The sequence below is a fragment of the Lygodium microphyllum genome, chromosome 6 (assembly GCF_053477565.2).
Source record: "Lygodium microphyllum isolate KBCC chromosome 6, Lygodium_microphyllum_v1.1.10, whole genome shotgun sequence".
NCBI lineage: Eukaryota > Viridiplantae > Streptophyta > Polypodiopsida > Schizaeales > Lygodiaceae > Lygodium > Lygodium microphyllum.
The window spans coordinates 61,881,485-61,888,178 of NC_141140.1; the positions used below are offsets into that span (position 1 = coordinate 61,881,485).

At 42.6% G+C, this 6,694-nt stretch overlaps 1 pseudogene; it reads right to left on the minus strand.

Moving 5' to 3' along the window:
- Nucleotides 1-2,266: 2,266 nt before the first annotated feature.
- Nucleotides 2,267-3,002, minus strand: LOC148034626 (glyceraldehyde-3-phosphate dehydrogenase GAPCP2, chloroplastic pseudogene; annotated as a pseudogene).
- Between the last annotated feature and the right edge of the window lie 3,692 nt (nt 3,003-6,694).

A 6,694-nucleotide genomic window follows, 5' to 3' on the forward strand; every position in this document is an offset into this window, starting at 1 on the left:
TTCATCAAAGGCGGCGGTGGCAATCAGTACAATTTTAAGCGGCAATGCCCGGAAAAGGCTTAAAAGACCGACTTAACGACAATTGATAGGTTTTCATAATTATTTGCATTTCAGATGGGACCCTGGGAGATGTCCAGCAGTGCAGGACTTCAAGACAAATGCCCAGGATTTTTCAGACTGCAATTTGGACACCGGACGTAGAAGAGGGAGTGCCCAGGAGGCCAAGACTAAAGGCAAGTGTGAAATGGACTTAAAGTATGCCAAAGGGTATGCAAGAAAAACGAATTTGGGGGGGGGGGGGGGGGGGGGGGGGGGAGGAGACGCCGATTTTCACGAGCGTGAGTAGGGAGAAGGCACCATCTCTCCAATGATTGAGAGGGGCTATGGAGGTTACAAACAAGCCCCCCAACCGATGTCGAAGGGTTTGTGAAAGCAATGTCGCAACCACAGAGGTCCTTGACTAATTCCAGGATAGAAGATCAATCAAGCAAGTTCACGTTATACTGGACAATTTATCTGTTCTCTAGGATCCCACATTTAGCATACATATCAACAATAGCATCTTCATCCAACAAACTGTAAGCAGGTCTTTCTTTCCTATACAACCCTGTATAAGGCAAAATACAATGCTAGAAGAGTCATTATGCCTTTACTGGACCATGCAGTCCATAGATTGTAATGCAAAAGAGAGTTGTTCTTATTAACAAAATTTTCTGCCTGTGTCATGTCATCTTTTCTGTAAGACACCGTAATTTCAATCTGAAATATTTAAACTTTTTCCATCTAACTAGTCATGTAATTTTGCAGTTTTTTGTGATATATGTCTGTTTATAAGTCCATAGTTTGATTTGCTCTCGGGAATAACAATAACCTGCTATGATTTATTATGATAAGGGCTCACTAACATGCACTGACAAGTCTTGCACAACTGCATTTATCCTTCTTAAATCAAAATTGGCCGGACTATTGTCAAGCTGCGCCTCGTCTTCAATTCCAACTTCAACTATGTTCAGGATACGCTTCTGCAGGTAGTTGTTTAGTCTTACTATAACAATGGATCTCTCATGCCAGAGCCGGCCCTTCAATCAAAGCTTCATGAAAGGCCCATCCAGATCAGCCAAATCTGTCACACCTGCCATAGAAGTTTCAAAGAACTGCAGAAGGTCGCTTCTCGCATCTTGTAGAACTTGCCGGACATTATCCTCTGTGAGGTCCAGAGGTTCAGAGTTTGCTTTGATAGAGCACACTGACGATGATGTTGATGATGAGGAAGAGCTTCTTTTTGCCTTCCTCCAAAGGCCCTTGTCTCTGCGCACCTTGATTCCTGAAAGTCCTGCCTCGATAGCACCCCGTTCACAGCAACATCTGTTGACGAATTTGCTTCCCTTTTTCCGCGTTCACCAGACACATTTGTCACAGTAACATCTGCCTCCAGATCTTCGCGGCCTCATCGTTATATTCATCCTTTGATCCTCCAACATCTCTGTTGCAACGGCCTTCACCGATGATCACTCTTCATCTCCAATTACAAGTCACTAACTATAGTGTTTTTTCTTCATCACCTTGTGTCTTCAACTGGCCATCTTCGTCTACAGGTTAGCGTTTCCTTCAGTTTCTTTGGCATTCCTTTATCACTTTCTGCTATCTTCTTTACTTCGATCACACAAGCGATCATTGGCATGATTACTTTACTTTGTTTGCATGTTAATTTACTCCCTCGTTCATTCTTCAGTTAATTTTCATCATTGTCATCAGCGTAATCATCCGACGTGCCGTTTTCATCAATCGTTTTACAGTTGAGAGATCATCATTGACTTCCTTCACCTTCAACAGAGTTCACCAATGCTTTATCGTGGCCTCCAATTCCTTCCGAGTTCATCGAAGTCCCTTTTTCCTGAGAAGAGACCCCCAAGATCTCTGATCATCCCACAATTTTCTCACATTCTGTGCCCCCCCCCCTCACAGCTGATTCGTACTCTGTTTTTCCAGCGCAGAATATCCTCCTCCTTTGTCTTCTCTGTCGCATCTACGTCCACATCCTCCGAACTCTTCTGCCACAGCAGCCCTTTTCCCCAATTGCAGAGCTTTTTTCGATGATTCCCCTTCCTCTCCAGCTATTTTTGTCATTTTTCTCCCCTCAAAGCACGGCTCTCCTTTCCCCTAAAGCGCGGCTCTGTCCCAGAAAAAGCAAAAACTCTTGAGTGTTACACAAAAACCACCAGCTTAATGACAGGCCCAACCTCGAAGTCGCGTAGATTAGAAGATCTCAATATTTCTTGCCAGCAGCAACCAAAGCAATATGGCTGATGAGATCCACCACTCGGTTGCTGTAGCCCCATTCATTGTCAGACCATGCCACAAACTTCATAAATTTGTTTTGTTCAGAGCAATGCCTGCCTTTGCATCAAAGATGCTGGACCTCTCATCCCCAACAAAGTCGGTAGAGACCACATCATCCTCAGTATATTCAAGGATCCCTTTCATTAAGCTTTCAGACGCAGCTTTGACTGCTGCCTTAACTTCATCGTAAGAAGCATCTTTTTCCAGTTGGCAAGTCAAATCAACAACTGAAACATTAGGAGTCGGAACTCTAAATGCCATGCCAGTCAACTTGCCATTCAGCGCAGGTAGCACCTTTCCCACTGCCTTTGCAGCACCAGTTGAGCTAGGGATGATGTTTTGTGCTGCACCCCTGCCTCCTCGCCAGTCCTTCCCAGAAGAACCATCCACTGTCTTTTGAGTTGCAGTAGTTGCATAGATCTTAGTCATCAGACCCTCAATAATTCCAAACTCTTGGCGTATAACCTTTGCAAGCGAAGCTAGACAGTTCGTTGTACAACTGGCATTTGATACAATTTGCATCTCTGGTTTGTATTTTTCCTCATTAACACCCATCACAACATTGGGGCATCTGCAGAAGGTGCTGATATAATTACTTTCTTTGTAGCTTTTAAAGCACAGACAAGTGTGATACTATCCAGAGGGATATCCTCCTCGTGCATTTATTTGAATAGTTGTAATGTCTTCTCTCCTTGACCCAGTTCAACATAGACTGAAAGCAACCCTTCATGCTCGCTACTATACTCATACGCAGAGCATAAATGTAATCACAACAACTAAGTGTGCATAAAGTATGAAATCGCACACACAACTTTCGGGTGGTTTTCACATCTCGAATGCGCAGCAATACGACACCGACTAGATACATGATCTGCACTTGATCTTCGCTCTCCATCGCTCTAGACCATGCATCAAATGGCTACCCGATTGTGGAGATCAGATTTCAGTCTTTCTCTCTCCTCCCTCTCTCTTCTACAAGGGGCAGTTCCTGCGTGTGAAAAAGAATGAAGCTCGATTGGTGAATACTCGTCCGGTGCGGTACGGGATTGCTCCAAACTAAAGGTGGGCTAAACATGGCAATGTGGAGGTGGGCAGAGCATCAAACGGGGCCTGATTTGCAGACCCACAACAAGTTTCAAAATCCAAAATAATAAAAAATACACAATAATGATATTTTTTTTAAAAAAATGGCTCTTTTTCCGCATTTGATGAGGTTAGCAATGTTCATATGGACTGAAAATTGATGGACATGTTCTTTGCTGCTAGTTTTAGTCTTTCATAATTAAAAACTCGGAAAATATACACTTAAAGTGTGAAAAACAAATGGGAAAAACCTGAAAAGCATGGTTTTTAGAGGAAAAATGGGATTTTTGGGCTTAAAATGGGAAAAGCATGAAATAAAACACCAATAAAATCTACATGTTTATTGTTTAAAGACTCAAGAGGCACAGCTCTAAAATAATGCTAATTTTCTTTCATTTTTATTGATAATAAATAAGAAAAAATAAGGAAAAATATTTTTTAAAATGAGAAAAATAGGAAACGGACGAGGAAAATTATGGATGCGTCTGTGAGTGTATAATGAGGATAAATCATGAGGGTTTGCCTTAGGTTATCCCCATTTATATATTTTTGTGAGTATTTACTACTTATTTCGTGTGAAATACACATGAAGTCACCCCTTTACCTATGCAACGAGAAAAAACCTTAAACAGTAGGGGAGGAGGGAAGTTTGAGAGCTGAAATATAATACAAAATTTGATGTATTTTCTACATTATTCATATAGTATTACGCTAAGTTAAATAAAGGGAAGTACAACACGAGTGTAAAGCTCAGTGTCTACTCTCATCGCACCAATTACGCGTTAGTGGATGGAAACATGAAAAGAATGGATTTGCACAACGCACAGGCTGTTTTTCAATTATTTGAGCACTTAATAATATACACATTTGCATCAAGCATCGTTAAATGGTATCAATTACAAGGTCCTGGATGGATAGCACTTGGTTTCTTTAGGACTTGACCCACATAGAGAGAGTGAGCAACCAGGTTGTAGGTCTAGACGGTGGGTTAAAGGGGATGGATAAGTGAGGATAAGTGCATTCCTGGAATGTTAAATATATTGGCACTAAGAGGGAAGTTTGTTTTGAATGTGTCTATATGTGGAAGCAACGCATCGAGGGACCAATCCCCAAGATGTAGGAGAGCTGTAGTAGAGCCGTGGCAACTAGCCGGTGGGGTGCCCTGTGTGTGTAATATGTGGCATTTATTACCGATATATGTATAATCTCCCTCTAAGGAGACAGGGAAAAGGGAACATCTGTTGGATTACAGAATATAAATGTGAAGTGATTAGTGTTTACGATAGTGTATCCCTCGACAAATGCTCTTGGCCCGCGAGGCCGTGTGGTGTGGTGGGGTTTTTTGTTGAGTGCATGAGGTCCGGCTAGTGCCTTCGCCAGTGTCGACCCATTTTAGGTCCCATCAGTGGTGCGTCTACCACGAGCCGCCAACAAGTGGTGGTTCTCAAATCTAGGGTTTCTAGGGACCAAATAGTTGGTTTACGTCCTCTGACAAGGACCGTCAAGCCGAAATACAAAAAGCAGAACATGCTGAGAGGGCTAGACAGCAGTTGGAGATTGTAAGTCGTTATTCTCCTCAAAGGAGCAGCCCGTTGCGCATAAGTGGCAATGGTTCTAGTAACCTAAGTGTTATGAGTAGCTATTCGAGTGCAAGTGGATGTCCTAGTACTTTCCTACTTCCAGTTAATCAACCCACAACAAGTGGGGGTGTAGTTTTACCTATACAAACTCCTGTTGTCAATCCGGTTGTAGCCATGGCACAACCTATCGTAATGCCAGCATGGACACCGGATTTGCCAGAATTAGAAGCATCGTTGCCCATTTTCCATGGGTTAGCAAAAGAACATGGAGAACTCCACATTAAGGAGTTTCAAATACCCATGTTCAATTATCGAATCCAAGACGAAGGACACCTAATGATATTCTTTAACATGACATTAAAAGGAAGAGCGACAGTATGGTACCACGGTCTCAAAGCCAAAACCATAACTAGTAGTGCCCAATTCTTTATGGCTTTCCGTAGAGAGTTTGCCCCTGAGAAGGGTGGACAATATTGGTTGCGTGTCTTGAATGTAACACGCCAAGAGCCAAATGAGAATGTCCAGGCCTATGCCAAGAAATTAAAGTAAGTTCTTCGTAAACTAAATACTTATATCCCCATTCCAGCAACTGTCCAGTTACAATATTTCCTACATGGATTGGTGGAGCTGAGTAGTGTTGCTTTGGCCAACATTGACACTGCTATTACCCAAGCAGAAGGAGTAGAGTCGCGCTTGCAAGCGGCTTATGCAGCAAGGATAAATTGGAATGGTAATAACTTGGCCTTGACCAATGGGAGTCAAGGGGATCCCATGTCAAACGTGAATGGGAGAGGAGGGACCATGCTGAATGTGCCTATGTTACCAGCTTCTCCTAGCATGACTATGTCCATGGTTGGTTAGGCAGCCTCACTAAATAATGGGGGCCAAACAATGAATCCTAATGTTATCCTAGTAGGTCAATGGCCAATCCCTAATCAAGTGGTTAGTCCCATGGAAGGACAAACTGACAATCGCACCTATAAGTCGAGTGCCTCTAATGTCCTTGGTGAAGTTAAGGACATGATGAAGCACTACACTGATATGATCTCTAAACAGTATCGACAAATAGCTGTGGATGTCAATTTCCTTAAGAAGCAACATAATTTGATAGGGAGTCGATGCCCTGATGAATAGGGTGGCCCCTCAAGATTCAACTGTAAGTGGTGTAGTGGCCAACATTTCCCTAAGAATTTCCCAAATGTCAAATGTGATATTTGCGGAAAGTCTGGCCACTTAGCTGCTACCGGCGGTCCAACAACCAAAGGAAAGAATGGTTTAGCACAAGAAGAGATGCCTAATGATTCGCTGTTAATCAAACTAGATTCTATGCTCAGTTCGAAAGAGAGAGAGAGAGAGAGGACTATGTGTCCTTGATTCAGGAGTTCCGCTGTCAAAGAGATCGTGCAAGAGCTGCAGAACACGGGGTTCAAGGTACAGCAATGAAAGAGACTGTCAGGAAGAACTCAAAAATTTGATGCCAAAGTTCACTATATTGCTTGTCATGAACCTTTCAAGAGGTCCAAGAGTTCCCATTCTGAGCATTCAGCTTGTATAGGAATTTGCGTAGGCTAAGTGTCTCTCGGCTTTGCACTGCTACAATGTTTTGAAAAAGCTCTTTACATAGATCAGAGTTGATGACTTTTTGGGTATAAAGTCAAATTAAATGACAAAGCTTTACAATTTGTTTATAG